The 14,795-nt window shown below is 45.6% G+C and overlaps 1 long non-coding RNA gene across 1 annotated transcript; it reads right to left on the bottom strand.

Annotated features, from left to right (window-relative positions):
* Positions 1-1,813: 1,813 nt before the first annotated feature.
* LOC308503676 lies at positions 1,814-4,578 on the bottom strand. The gene is made up of 3 exons (XR_013994229.1): positions 4,415-4,578; positions 3,860-4,047; positions 1,814-2,020 (listed from the first exon to the last, which is right to left on the bottom strand). It is a non-coding gene; the product is annotated as an uncharacterized lncRNA (long non-coding RNA).
* Between the last annotated feature and the right edge of the window lie 10,217 nt (positions 4,579-14,795).

Below are 14,795 nucleotides of genomic sequence, written 5' to 3' on the forward strand. Positions count from 1 at the left end.
TCCTTTTATTTGTCCATTGCTCAGTTAATGGAAATTTAGGATATTCCCACTTGGAGGCTAAGAAACAATGCTGAGCACATTTTAATGTCTCCTCATGCACCTAGCCTTCAGGATGTGGGATATATGGCTAAATGAGGACCTATCCAGCAAAGGGGAAGGACATCTTCAACTTTCCTAGCTCTTGCCAAATTCATCTCCAAATTGTTCAATGAAGCTACACTTCCGCAGGCAATTCAAAATTATTTCCATTTCCCTGCATCCTTGCCAAAAGTTGGTGTTATCAGATGATTGATCCCATTTAGCCATTCTTATTTATGTCCTAGAATAATTTATGCTGACACATATTTATGTAAAAACTAAAGAGAGCTCTAGGACTAGACCCTGTGCTGTCCTTCCTCCTGGAATACTCATCTCCTAACACCTCACACTCTCTCCCTCATCTCCTTCAGATCTGGGCTGAAACGTGACGACTTTAGTGAGCCTTTCCTGTCCATCCTAATTAAAACCACACCCCCACACTGTCTCCTGTCCTTATTTTTCTGTGGTCTTTATCACCTCCCAACATGCTTGTTAATTTACCTCTTTTTTTGGTTCATAATTTCTCTCCCTTCGATCAAATATAAACATCCTTAGGGTAGGGATTTTTGTCTGTTTTCTTCACTGATGTGTCCCGATGACAAGAGCAGTGCTTGACACAAAACAAGTGTCAAACAAGAAGTTTATGAGTGAATAACCATGATTGTAAGAACTGGTCACAGCGAGTACCCACTCACAGAATAGTCAATGAGGGAAACGGGTCCTGGGAAGTCAGGGACGGAGATGGTAGCAATGGAATTGAAGAGAAGATGGTTTCCAGAGTCCAGATTCTGCAAAATAACCATCAGCCAAAAAATGCAAGTTCCCGCGTGATCTGACTTACGTTGTACAATATATTTACTCTCTGGGATACAGAGATTACTGTAAATGTAGGGGAGAGAGATGGACCTGAAGCCCTGGGTGCTGGAAGCATGTGAATGATTCCCTTCAATTGGGGAGCAAAGCCTTCTCTATGAGGGGACCCAACAATCACAGTGACCCTGAGGCTCAACATAATAAGGCTCCCAGAAGAACTTGTGTTCTGCTAAGAATCAAGATTGTGTGAGGCTTATGATTAAGGAAGGAAACTATAATTATGAAATTTTATTTAACAGCCCACAAGGGATAGAGAAGTGATAGATCTGAGGGTGTGAAAGCGATGAAGCAGGTGTGTATGAGTCCTATTCATTGATTAGCACATAAATGACCACACTCATGGGAACACAGACAAATAAGCATTTTTCCTGAGGTTGGGGTTATGGGCAAAGAGGGGTATAGTAAATAATTTTGTAATGAAAGATTTTAACAACCCCGTTGAGGCTGTAGATCCAATCTTAGGATGAAGACAGGTTTCATCCCTGCCCTGCCTGAGCCCCCCTTCTTGCTGGCTGTTCCCCTCGCTGCACACTCGGGCCAGGACACAGACAGCCCGGCCTTGGACTGGAGGAGATGTGGGAACTTGAGCTTGTCGCAGCCACCAGGACCTCAGGGCCAGAGCAAGGCAGAGACGTCCTGGAAGGTGGGGGGGATAAGGGAGGAAAATCACTTTCCAGAGTAGGGTCCATGTTGGGCTACAGGTGGTAAGGAACAGCGTGCTGCTCAGAGTCTGCAGTCCTGCCCCTGTGAGCTCTTCATGAATAATGTGTGTGAGTGTGTGTGCGTGTGTGTGAGCACACGTGTGTGTGGTGTGAGTCTCTCTAAAGCCTCCGTTTTCATCAGATCACAAGGAAGAAACTTTAGGTTTGCAGATACTTTATTGTAATGAAAATGTATTTGAGGTTTCAACAGTTGTCTTGCAGTTTGCAGATCAAAAGACGAAAAAAGAAACATAAGTTGTGGTTTGTACCAATAGACACTTCGTTGTGATCATTCTCTGTAGTCGTCTGAGCCAAAGGTTTGTGGAAATTTAATACGCAGCACACCAGAAACTTTCATATATTGTATCCTGGAAAACAAAACAGAGACATCACCTCCATTCCAATTCCTCATAAGAAGAAGATCTAGTAAACCAAACATTTCTTCTCATTGTTTTCCTGGACTTGTCTACACATACCTGACATTCAGGAAAAATAGCACTGGAAGTAAAATCCGAATGACCTCGTCATTTACTCTATTGTTCAGGAGACATTGATAGCTAAGAGGACTGCTATTTGCAGGTCTCTCTAACCCCCACCTCCAAGATCCCTTTAATAATTTTATCTGCACGTTTCCTGTTCTTTGAAATAATGTACCTAACAAAATTTTGAAGCTACCGGTTTTCAATATGTCGGCTGCAATACGATGACACGTGAAGTTTTAGAGTTCCTGTGTGAGCTTACAGGTTAGAAATACAGAGCACAACGTGATGCCTCCACCCTATCCTTTGTGGGCCACAAAATATCGGGGATGGGCACTCGACTGATTTGGGTAATCTAGGTTTGTGTTAAAAATTTTATTGGGGAATTTTATTGGGGGAACAGTGAGTTCCTCCAGGGCCCATTAGCTCCAAGTCACATGCTTTAATGTGTTTGTGGAGGGCGCAGCTCAGCTCCAAGTCCAGTCTCCGTTTTTAATCTTTAGTTGCCGTGGGCGCAGCCCAGCGTCCCATCTGTGAATTGAACTGGCAACCTTGTTGTTGAGAGCTCGCGCTCTAACCAACTGAACTATCCGGCCGCCTCTAATCTAGGTTTTTAAAGGAAATATTCCTATGCAGTAGTCGTTCCATTTTTAAACAATGCAATTATTTTAAATACACATGACATAAATATTACCATTGTCACCATTTTCACCATTTCCAATACCCAGTTCAGTAGTGTTAAGCACATCCTCTTTGCAGAGCAACCAGACCCCAGGACGTTTGCATCTCGTTAAAGGGCAACTCCATACCCGTTAAACACTCCCAATTTCCTCACCACCCAACCCCTGGAATCCATTACCCTATCTTCTGTTTCCTCATTGGCTACTCCAGAAAAATGATAAAAGTGGAGTTATGCTCTATGTGTCTTTTTGTGTCTGGCTTTTTTTTTTTTTAATCATGTCTTCAAGATTGTTTCATGTTGCACCCTGATCAGAATCTTCTTAGTGACGTACACTTATATGTTTGTGAATTGGCAATTCTTTTAAATTGTCTACCCTGGGGTGTGTGAAGTGTTACATTAGACTACAGAAAAACTCCACGTAAAAACCAATCCAATCTATTATGATTAGAAAGATTATCTCATTGTTAAACTACTGATTTTGTTTTAAACAATTCCGTCACCCGTGGTGGGTTCATGCCCACGATCTGCATGTGTCATTCATGGGTCTTTAATTAATGGCCAGGGATTCAGTCTTTTGTACTAACAAATGTGGATTGGTTGAAAGTGCACTTTAGATAATGTTAATAAGATATGTGAAATAATCCTTAAAACGAATTTTCTGGACTCTATTAGAAAGTCTTTAAAATGTTTGACTATTTGATCTACAAATAAGAAAAATTTATTATTCAGATCACAAGTGATGGAAGGTCTTCTTAAGAATCAGATATTTTCTAAGCTGACGATTAGGGGACGATTGCCCAAGCTTCTTCCCCCTTCTTGGTCCTTTTCATTTATCATTCACTAAAGATTCACAAAGTAAAGAGACAGAGCAGCACTGAACCTTGGATGGCTTTCTTGGTGTCACAGTGTTATTCACACTCACCAACATTGAAAATCAGGGAGATAAAACATGGTCAACACTTGCTCTGGCATAAATAGTGACAAACGTAGAGCCTGCTTGCTCTGTCCAGTGGATTCAAAACACTTAAAGAAGAAATCGAAATTACCATCATCAGTTGGACGTTGTTCAGAGTTTCATCATCCTGGTTAAGAAAACATAGCTTCATTTCCTCTAGGGCGTTTGCAGTGGGTTCACCATCTATGAACTCCTGATATTCCTTGAGGTACTGATCAACACTCACATCAGAAGAAATTGTGTCATCTATCACTTTCTCAAGGAGTGTGCAGCCAGGACCTGGGGTGAAAGCATGCAAAAGTGGGCTCACTTACAGAGGTATGAAATCCTTTTGGGGGTAGCTAGGGTGTTTGTCATCTTATATCCCAATAGAGACACAGTTTGAGAAAGATTATGGTGAACGGTGTTGAGTTCTCCCATCTAGGAGAGTAAACTCAGGATCTGGGATTTCCTTCAAGCCCTGAAACATTTGCCTCCTTGCACCCCCCTTCCTGGCTTCCACAGCCCAGAGATGCCAAACACAGGAATAACGAGGACACTGGAGAAATGAGAGGCTCTGTGCTGGGCTGTGGGGCACAGGACGTCGTCCACAGGGGCCCTGACAACAACCTGTAAAGCAAAGCCCGCCCTCCTTGTCAGTGCTCACCTGCAAAGCAGGAGAGGGGGAGGGCGATCAGCATGAGGACTGTCAGCAGCTTCATGGCGCAGGCAGCGGCTGTGGGCTCGTGACTGCCTGTGGGAGCGAAGAAGGAACTCACTTTGGAGCTGAGTGCCCTGAGCTCCTCCTTTTATTCTCCTGGTGGCCACTGTAACCCCACCCCCCAAGGAGGGAATGAGTCACAGGATGAACCTGGCACTGGGCCAGGAAACCACAGCGAGAAACACCCAGAACCCAGCCACCCTGAGCCCTGTTTGTAGAAACCAAGGAGACTGAGTTTTTGAACCAAAAACGACTTTGGAACTGAAATAATAGCACATGGCAGTAGTTGCAGTTAATGCAGACGAGTTTGTTCATAAAAGAAAAGCTAATTACAATATTGTGAGCTGTTTTGTTTCATTATTAGGGTTGTTCATTATGTCCCCATCTTCCTCCTTCTTTTTTTCCTTGCCTTCCTCCTCCTCGTGTTGCTTCTCTTTTCCTTCTCCCTCTTCTAGGTACAAAATGGTTCACACCCTGTGTCTGTTCCTCCTGCCTCAGGCAACACCTGGGCTGGGTGCAATACCTCACTCCGCCTCTGAAAGGCAGACTTCCCTCGCCCACAGAGTGGAGTGGGAAAATATTAAAGTCTCGCCTACTTTGAAGATTGTTTTTACAAAGAATATCTCACTTATTTTACTTTATTTTTTTTAAATTTTATTGGAGAAGGGGAACAGGACTTTATTGGGGAACAGTATGTACTTCCTAAACTTTTGTCCGAGTCAATTTGTTGTCCATTCGATCTTAGCTATGGAGCGCGCAGCTCAGCTCCAGGTCCAGTTGCCCTTGTTAGTTGCAGGGGGCGCTGCCCACCATCCCTTGTGGGAGTGGAGGAATTGAACTGGCAACCTTGTGGTTGAGAGCCCACTGGCCCATGTGGGAATCGAACCGGCATCCCTCGGAGTTAGGAACGTGGAGCTCTAAATTCCTGAACCACTGGGCCAGCCCCAATATCTCACTTATTTAAGTAAATTTCATGAATTTGATTAAAAACGTAGAATTAAATTTCATCCAGTTTTTGTTAGCTTTTTGCATTTTCTTCCAGTGATTCAAAGGATGATGTGAGAAGTAGAAAAACTGCTTTTAAGGGAGGCAGTTCCGAATGGAGGTCTCCTGCAGGTGTGGATTTAAATCTTGGATGCAACATCTAATCACGTGGTGTCCCTGGGTAAGTTAAAGAGCTGCTCATGCTGAGCTCCCTTTGCCAATTTCAAAATGGGTACAAGTGACACCATGCCCGGTTTCCTAAGGATGGTAGATACTCTATGTACAGAGCCTATCACAGAACTTAAAACAGGGTCATCAGGACTATGGAAGATTCCATCCACCCATTCAATCACCCTCCCATCATTCCTTCTATCCTTCCTTCCATTGTTCACGACCACCATGATTCTTCTATGACTGGGCCCTGGAACCTGTGTCACAGGTTCAGTTTAGGAACAAGTTAGAGCACAGCCTGAATTGTGCAGCTTGCCTCTCACTGGGGAGACAACGAACACACCTACCGTTGACTGTGACGTCCAGGGAAAGTGATGGTGTGAAGAACAACAACCACCTGTCGTGCAGCCGTCCCGTAAAGTGGTCCAGGCGAGCATCGGAGCAGGGGCTTTAATGCTTGGTTGGTGAAATCCCGGGGAACATCTGGGGAAGAGTGATCTAGGTCAAGGGAATGGCAAGTACAAGGCCCTGAGAGCACCTGGCACTTGGCAAGGGAAGGGAAGTGTGCAAAGTGTGTGCCTCTTGGGGTCAAGAGAGGTCCAGGACCGTCTCATAGGATAGAAAAGCCACATGCATTTGAGCAGGGACAACATGAAGGTAACAGGAACAAGAGAAACAAACTTGGCTTACGTTGAAGAAAAGAGAAATGGGTGAGAGAGCTTGAGAGATGAGGCAATAGTTAATTTCCTGTGAACACATTATTCTCCACTTGATTATTTGGGACTCACTTCTTTACATCATTTGGTGGAACTTAAGTTGCCAAGGACAATACTGATTAAGAAGAAGCTGGAAGTAGAAGAAAGTTGTGTTCTTATGGATGTCCCCTCACCCGGCTGACCATTGCTGACCATCTTCATTCAAAGGCAAGTGAAGGACATTAGTAATGCAATGGATGACTGTCTCCTTGAACGGGATTTCATGAGGACTCTCCTGGTGCCTCAGTCATTACGGACCCGCCAGGTCACCTGCTGACACACTGGGCCCTTCACAGCTTCTTACTCAGGAAACAAAATCCCACCTCATGTCCCTGAACCCACAGTACAGTATGTGTCTCTTTACTCCATGTTTTCTGCAAAGCACATGAGGACCATTCTCAGGTGAATCAAATACAATAACTCTGCTCACAATGGCTCCTGTAAGGGCATCGTTTGAAAATGCAGATGGAAGAAACCAAAAGGTGAGAATACCTGTGTTGCTGGGCTGATTTTGTCCTCCTCCCAGAAGCACTTTCACTCAGGCCCCCAAATTCAGTTCAGAGACGAGAGCAGTGAAGTAGCCTTCAGTGTCAGTGTGTGTGACATTTATTGATCACCCTCTGTGACAAACCAGACACAATAGATTTGGCGGTAGGGGTGAATATTCTCAGATTTTACCACGAACACCTTGTCTCAGGTATCTAAACGTGAGGTAGAAGAATTACATTTGGCTTCTTCTCAGGCTCATACTAGACCTGAGGTGAAATCACACTAACATTTGCTCATTTGAGGCCTTGCCATCCTTAATAAAAGTGGTAACACTCAGTGAGAGCCATTTTTTTTTTCAGTGATTCATGCATCGGCACAAAGCCTATAAAACAGTTCTGCAAATTATATGATCCTTGAGTTTCCATTAATTGTAAGTTAGTCATATACATCAGCCCCACAGTATTTGGGGACAAGATACCTTACATTTCTCCTTTTTCACTCATTCTGTAAAACTGGTTCTACCCCTGCGCTCCTGGGGTGTTGGCACATTAACCTCATGCATGTGCTTTGGACGTGAACCTCTTCTTCCTTAAGATCACGCCAAAGCCTACAAATTGGGCGGGGAGGTGCTTCCCCGGCCAGAGACTTCAGGAAAGGCCAAGGTCTTGGGGACATCTTGATGCCATAGGCCAACATCTTGGGGCATCTTGAGGCCATTCCAAGCACAGGCATCTCCCATGCCTTAGGCCACACTGGTGTGGAGATTTCACTGCTGTGTCCCTTTGCACAATGGAAATCATCCTATGGATGTCTTCAGGCCTGAATGAGTTACAGTGAGGAAGTCCTCAGAACAGGGATTGGCACAGAGTAGGTGCTCCGAACATGTCAGCTCCAGCCAGTAATTTATAACCTGAGAAAGGTGTTCTGATAAACCTTGAAGGACTGCTAGGACTATTGTCGTGCGGGGTGTCCGGCGGGGCAGCCTGCGGGGTCTCTGCTCCTGCTCCCCACATAAGAACGCAGGACAAGGCGAGGCCAAAAAGGAACACCCATGGAGCCATAGGAAGGGAAGTCATACCACTATGGTCTCACTGGAGGCTGGGTTTACACGACGTGTGACCTGCTGTCCACTTTGCTGCCAACCGATCAACTCTCCTCGACTCTCCTTACTCTCCTTCAGTCTCCTCCTTCACTCTCCTCGGCTCCCCTCTGTAGCCATGGCAGTTATATCAGTGGCCAATGGCTCAGTGGCTACAGCTGATGGCCAACCAGCCACAGCTGACGGCCATCCACTATCTGAGCCAGCACCTCTCCACATGAGGCCGAGAGCCTGAAAACTGCTTTCTGGGGCTCTGTTCCCACAACCATAATAGACCACTAAAAACTGTGTTTCTACTTCACATTCTCTAAAAGGCCTAGAGACACCATGTTTAGGCGTGAAACAGAAGGCCTAAGATAGGAAATAAAGCACTTTTTTGATCCATGCTTCCTGGATCGTTTTTCTGACACCTTCCTGAAAGAGTTTTATTGAGATAATTACATATAACTTATCTCTCAAAATATTCTCCATACTGTTGGCCTATTAATGTTCTCAATACCCACCTCCAACATGTGTACTTGTTTTCCACATTCAGTAACACATGAATTGGAAACAGTTGTAGAGCACATCTGTGATGAAAGAAAATGGTAATCGACTCTTTTAACCTTTACAGGAAACCAATGAGAAAGGGGAGGATGACATTTATTCAACAAATAGGGGCACTTTGGAAGGTGGAACAGGTCACCTCCTGGACGGAATGCCAGGACAGCAGCATGAACCAGGTTTCTCCTGAGCAAACTGAGATGTGTGGTCACCATCCCCAGGAGGTGGGCATCTCATTTCTCTCCAACTGTGGACAATGGCACAAGAGAGGCCAAGTAACTTGAGCAAGGGCACACAGCTAGGGGTTGGCAGAGCCAGTAAGGGGCCTGGCTTTCTGGCTCGAGAGGCCCTCTCAACACTATCGGCCTCCTCAGCCTGAGCCTTGTGGACCTTCACTGTGTGGTTCTCATGGATCCTGTGACCTTGACCTGCACAGCTGCCCTGTGTGAACGCCAGGTTGATTTCTGTGCAGGCCGCACAGTTTTCAGCTGAAGGCGTTTGCTCCCTGTGAAGCCCCTGCTCCACTCTCCTTGCCTCAGTCCCCCTGGGTTGAACTCCTTATGCATTCCTGATACCACATCAAAGACAGCCCGCTTCTTATGTCCTTATCTGGCCCTGAATCTCTGGGGATCTCCTTCCCAAGACCCCATGGCTCTCTGTGTGCACGTCTCTCCTGGCAACCAAGCCCAGGCCCCTGGCTCTTTCTCCATGTTGTGGTCCTGGAGGGCATGACCTGTGCCCTCTAGTCTTTGTGTGACAATAGTGATAGAAGGTGCTTAACTGATGATTGTGTAACTGCTTATCAGGATGGATTGTGAGTTATTACATGTTTTTTTCTTGGGTCTATTGAGATAGAGAATGTCATTTGAAATTAAATGTCTAATGAAGCAAACTCAAACACAGCATGAAGCCTAACCCAGGCCTCAGTGTGACATCCTGGTGGTACCACCTTGTTGTTTATATTCCTGGAAAGGACTTTGGAGTCACCTTAGAAAAGGCACAGGTGACGACAGAAAGAATTTTGTGTCCTATCATCTAGGGATAGGGCCACCTGAGTCTTTCTGTTCCCAAAAAGTAAATATTAGTTTGATCCAGTCTAACCCGGATCCATCTAATGACTTGGGACAGGGAGCCGGATTTGGAAGCCAGGCCTGGATCAGGAGTCACTTCCAGCTAATTCTCCTTGGCTTCTTCACCAAAACCATGAACTTTACACGACTTGACATTTCCAAAAAAAGTGAGGTTAAATATTTGATCTCAACACACATGTGAGCACTCACATGGTTAATTAGGTATCTACTGAATTACTAAGTTCTCCTCCTCTTCCTTCCTACATTTTCTAGCTAACAGTTCAGAATGTGAAACCCTGGCCCCTAGGACCATTAAAAGGGGAATATGGGGAAACTGATATAAACAGTTTCACGGCTAGAACCATGATTCTCGCCTGCAGTTTCTTTCTGAAAGGAAAATATTATTTTTTTTTAGGCCAATGTTTAAAAGGTCATAAAAATGTGTTTTGATGTAGGAATGAATGGGCTATTCAATTTCCTGTTCTTCAATTCTGGGTAATGTTCTAGATGTTTTGCTTTGGTGACTTTCTTCCCACCACAGTGTCTCTCATTCTAGAAGCCTGTTAGTTGGACATCCTACCTGGATAGTTTAGCATACTTTTTTTTCTGACATATTTGTGTTCCTTATCCTTCCACTACAAATAAATCATTTTTGTTACACATATTACTTGTCTTCCAACGCCTTTATTCTTTTCCATTTGACATATTTCTAATTTTTCCAGAGCTGCTTGTACTTGACCATAAAGAGAGTAACAGATCTTAGTAAGCTGAGCTTTCTGAAGACCCAGGAAAATGTCCAACGAGAGAACGAGACTGGACCAGGAACCTAGACCAGTCTCAATAGAGTATGAGTCAATTGAAAACTTTCTTGCCTCCTTATATCTTCCCATGTTTAAGCCCTGAATCTCTCTGCAAATGTGGTTATCACGTGGGATAGAGAAAGGGAAGCAAGGACAGCAGGGAAGGAATAGTCTTAATTATGACCAATTGTGAAGTTTTAATTCTTTTCCAGGCAGGACATACTAATTTCTGAAGGGAAACATTGAACTTCATACCATAGGAATGGAGAGCCATTGAGAGTTGGCTTTAAGTAAGCTTATGACAATCCGAGCTTTAAATACTATCACTGTATATGAATAGAGTTCTATATGCAGTCAGCTAGCATTGAAGCAAGGGGATAAATAAAGATATTTTAAATGTGTAAATCTTCCAAAGCTTTACCTAAGTGAGTTTTACTCACAAGGTGGCAGAGGATATGCTTGCTCCACCTCAAAAAATATTGTCATGCAGAGTAAGATGAATGCAGGGAGACTGTATCTGAGGAGGAGAGCCTGCAGAGACAGCAATCATGCCTGTCCAGGGAAAGCATTAGAAGCCTCAAAGGTAACGTGAAGAGACCCTGGAGAAGTCAACCCTTTGTACTTGGTTAACTCAGTTTGTGAGCCTGATCCAGAGTTTCTAAAACATTACTGATATCTTCAACAAAGGAAATCCAGGTGGCCAATCGAACAGAGAGTTTTCTCCAGACTTACTTTGACTGTCACATGTCAACACTCTGGGAGAGTGTGTCCAGGGAAGACGGAAACACAGGCCCTTCTGTAACCTCCAGCTAACTTCCTGCTGCCACTCAAAGAGCTACAGACTGTGGAGTCTTTCAGTGTGCTCTTGGTAAAATATAGACAACATAAATTCACCATTTCAACCTTATTTAAGTGTACAATTACTTACATTGAGTACATTCACAATGTTTTACTACTACCCATTTCCAGAAATCTTCCCAAACGAAGACTCTACCCATTAAACCATCACTCTTCCACCTCTCCTCCAGCCCCAGTCTTTGGAGTCTTGCATATCTCACCCCCCACACTGTGAGCATCTCATGTAGGAAACGTCCCGTATAAGATCTTAAGTTTATTAGTTTTGTAACAGTGAAACTAATGAATGACCTTCAATTGCCAGGCTTGAAGGGCTACAGAAGTAGCCAGGGAAAGGTCTCCAGGTGACCCCTTTGGTGATGCTGGGGGTTCTCTGACTGTCATGAACAGCCTTGTTCCCCTCTCCACTTCAGTGGTGGCTCCACAGTCACTGCACCCTTAGGAGGCAGAGGTGAGGAAATGGGGCTGCATGGGTTCTACCCACAGAGATACCCATATATTTGTCCTGGAGTGAGGCCTGGGAAACACTTGCCTTTGCAATCTTCCCAGTTCATTGTAACACGGAGCCAGGGTTGAGGAGCAGTGGGTGGGATTTTCTTCATCCCCACATGCACTGGTGGGAACAGTCTTTCTATTCCAGGGGACCTGTAAGGACAGAGGGACATGTAACCTGTAAACCTTCTAGGATAATGTCTACCCATAGGAGTGCTCGATACATGTAAACTCTTAAGTGTTTTAGAAATAATAATAACTGATAAAAAAAACTTTAATGTTATTGCTTTTTTCAATATGTTCTCAAACAATACTGAGAAATGAATATTGAGTCACAGAAAGATAAAGTGACAACAGAGTGTGACTGCCTGTCTGTGTGTGTGTGTCCACATGTAGGTCAGTGTATGCCTCTGGGTGTCAGTGTGTGTAAAAGTGTGTATCCGTTTGTGTGCCAGTGTGTGTAAATATATGTCTGTGTGTAAAGGTTTATTTTAAAGTGTGAGAGTCCGGGAGGGCTTCACAGAGGACGAGATGTGAAAGGGACCTTACAGATGAGGTTGTCAGCTGTCCTGTGCGGGAAGGTTACAGAGACAAAGGGAACACCACACGTCTGGGTACACTGGTGTGACCCACGTAACACGTGAGTGAGTGGCCGTTAGACAACTATGGCTGAGCACAGAATCCTGGGTGAGCAAGGAGAAGACGTCGGAGAAATGCCAGGGACGGGTCGTGCCAGGCCTTGTGTGCGACACCAAAGGTGGGCCTGGTCCTCGCAGCGATTCCAGTCTGGGTTTCTCAGGGGTTGCAAGGGCTCCTTGTGTGCACCATGCCTAGTGTGCAAACTGAGCATGCAATGTGTTTCAGAAAATAGGGACCAATTCCAGTGCCCATGTTCCTGACGTGAGTAAGAAAACACATCTGTTGTAAAAGAATAGGAGACAACCGGTAATAGTAGATAACTGTTATCTTCTATTTTCTCAATCACAGTTTGAATGAATATCTCTATTATATTTGGAGAATGGGCTTAGGACTTAGAATAAGTCCTCGTGCTTGACACATTCAGAAGCACATGACGGCTAGTATTTCAGGGTTACAGGCGTAAGATCCGATTCACATTAGTTTTAGGAGGGTCACTGTGATGACCATGAGTAGGGTGTGCTGCGGGAAGGGTATCAAGACCCCAGGAGACCACGTGGGAGACTTTAGCACCCACCAGGCAGGACTAGGAATGGGCCGTGATGATGGCTGTGTGGGGGGAAAGGACAGGAGCCAAGTGGGGCTCTGGCAGTGGACGGGGCAGCACTGAGCCGACATTAGATGTCAGGAGGGAGATGAGCTGCAACAGGTTCATAATAGTCCCCGAAAGATACCCACGTCTGACACCTGGGAACTTGTGATTTATCCTCCAAGGCAAAGAAGGACATGCAGAGGTGATAAAGTTACAGATTTTGAGTCAGGGACATTATCCTGAATGTTCTGCTGTCCTCCAAATGCCATCTGAAGGAAGCAAGGGGAGATTTGCATATGCGGAATGGGAATGCAATGTCATCACAGAGGCAGAGATGCAGTGATATGGGCACAAGACAAGACATGTCACCAGCCTTCCGAGATGGAAGCGCCATGAACAGACTTCCCAGAGCCAGCGCTACCCTCCTGACACTGTGTGTTCCGCAGACTCTTACAAATTTTAGCGTTTGTCCACCCCACATTGAGAAAATAAGGTAAGCCACCAAGTGTGTGGTGTGTTACAGCCGACCCTGGAAACCAGCCCGGGCCCCTGTGATGTACCCAGGTTTTCTGAGTCACCTCCAATAGCCTGGAGGGGCCATGGTGGAGGCATCAGCAGGGGGCAGACACTGTGGATGTCACAGTTCCCTGGGAAGTAAGTGCCCATTGCTTGAGTGGCCTTGTCCAGAGGCAGCAGGAAGCTTGTTTGTGCACCTTTAGGGACATGAGGGGTGAAGCAGTGGCCGCGCGGTGCAGGCAGTGAAGAGCAATGTGAGTGTGCAGAGCGACATGAGCTCGCTGGAGGCTGAACCCTGAATTCACTGCAAACTGAGAAGGGACGGAAAACAAGTGATACGGGATCATCCTAGGACTGAGCACAGTGAAGGGGTGAGGACCAGGCAGGTTGTTTGTGGTTATGATGAGGATGGAAGAGCAGTGACGCTGCTGGCTGGGAACCACGTGACTGTCCAGACAGTGAGGCTGCGGGTATCCCTCAGGTCAGGCCCAGGAGCAGGAACGCTGTGGTTGCTTTCTACTCCTAACTGTCCTTGTCACTCGTGGCCCTGCGACTGGGAAATCTGTAAAGTAATGCAGGATGGTCCTGAGCAAATATTGCCTCTTGTGATCCCTGCACCTCAGGCCACCATGGGGACCCGGATACTGGGTCCTGAAATGTACTGCTGACAGCAGCCAATGGCCACGTCATGATGAACCCACCCCACCCAGACCAGAGACTATTGGATGATAAAAAGACACGCAGAGAAGTGCAGGGCGAGTGATTTATTGAAGCAAGATGTTGAAACCTTTACATTTTCTGGGAAGATCAGGTCACATGGAATGTCAGAGGTACTGGTGCATAAGATCTTGTCAATCTAGGAGCTACATTTGAACCATATCTTTATCTGTAATAGGAGAATTGAGAACGGAAATGTCAGTCATGCTGCTCCCAGACATGACACCTTAACCCAGGATGTTGCTCAAAACCAGGATGTGGAAGAAATATTTCACCTGCAAAGGCATTGGAGGGCCCCAGGCAGGACAACAGTGTGAGTGGTGAACTCAGACAGCCTGGTCCACTTATACCAAACCATGCGGGTCAGGAAAGAGCCATGTCCACAGCCCGGGAACAGGACCCCGAGGGACCCAAAAGTAGGATTCAGGATTCTAATGGACGGAGGAGCGGGGTGAAGAGCAACCCAGGATTTGCTCTCTCTGAGCTGCAGGTCCCAGGACTGTGTTTTTTCATTCTGAGTTGAACAAGAGTTTGAGAGAGCAATACAGGGGTGGGAGGGGCCTGGGAAGTTCCACTTTCAGATTTCCAGCCTGGATGTGTGGAAATTC

This window comes from Rhinolophus hipposideros (genome assembly GCF_964194185.1).
Source record: "Rhinolophus hipposideros genome assembly, chromosome: 10".
Classification (NCBI taxonomy): Eukaryota; Metazoa; Chordata; class Mammalia; order Chiroptera; family Rhinolophidae; genus Rhinolophus; species Rhinolophus hipposideros.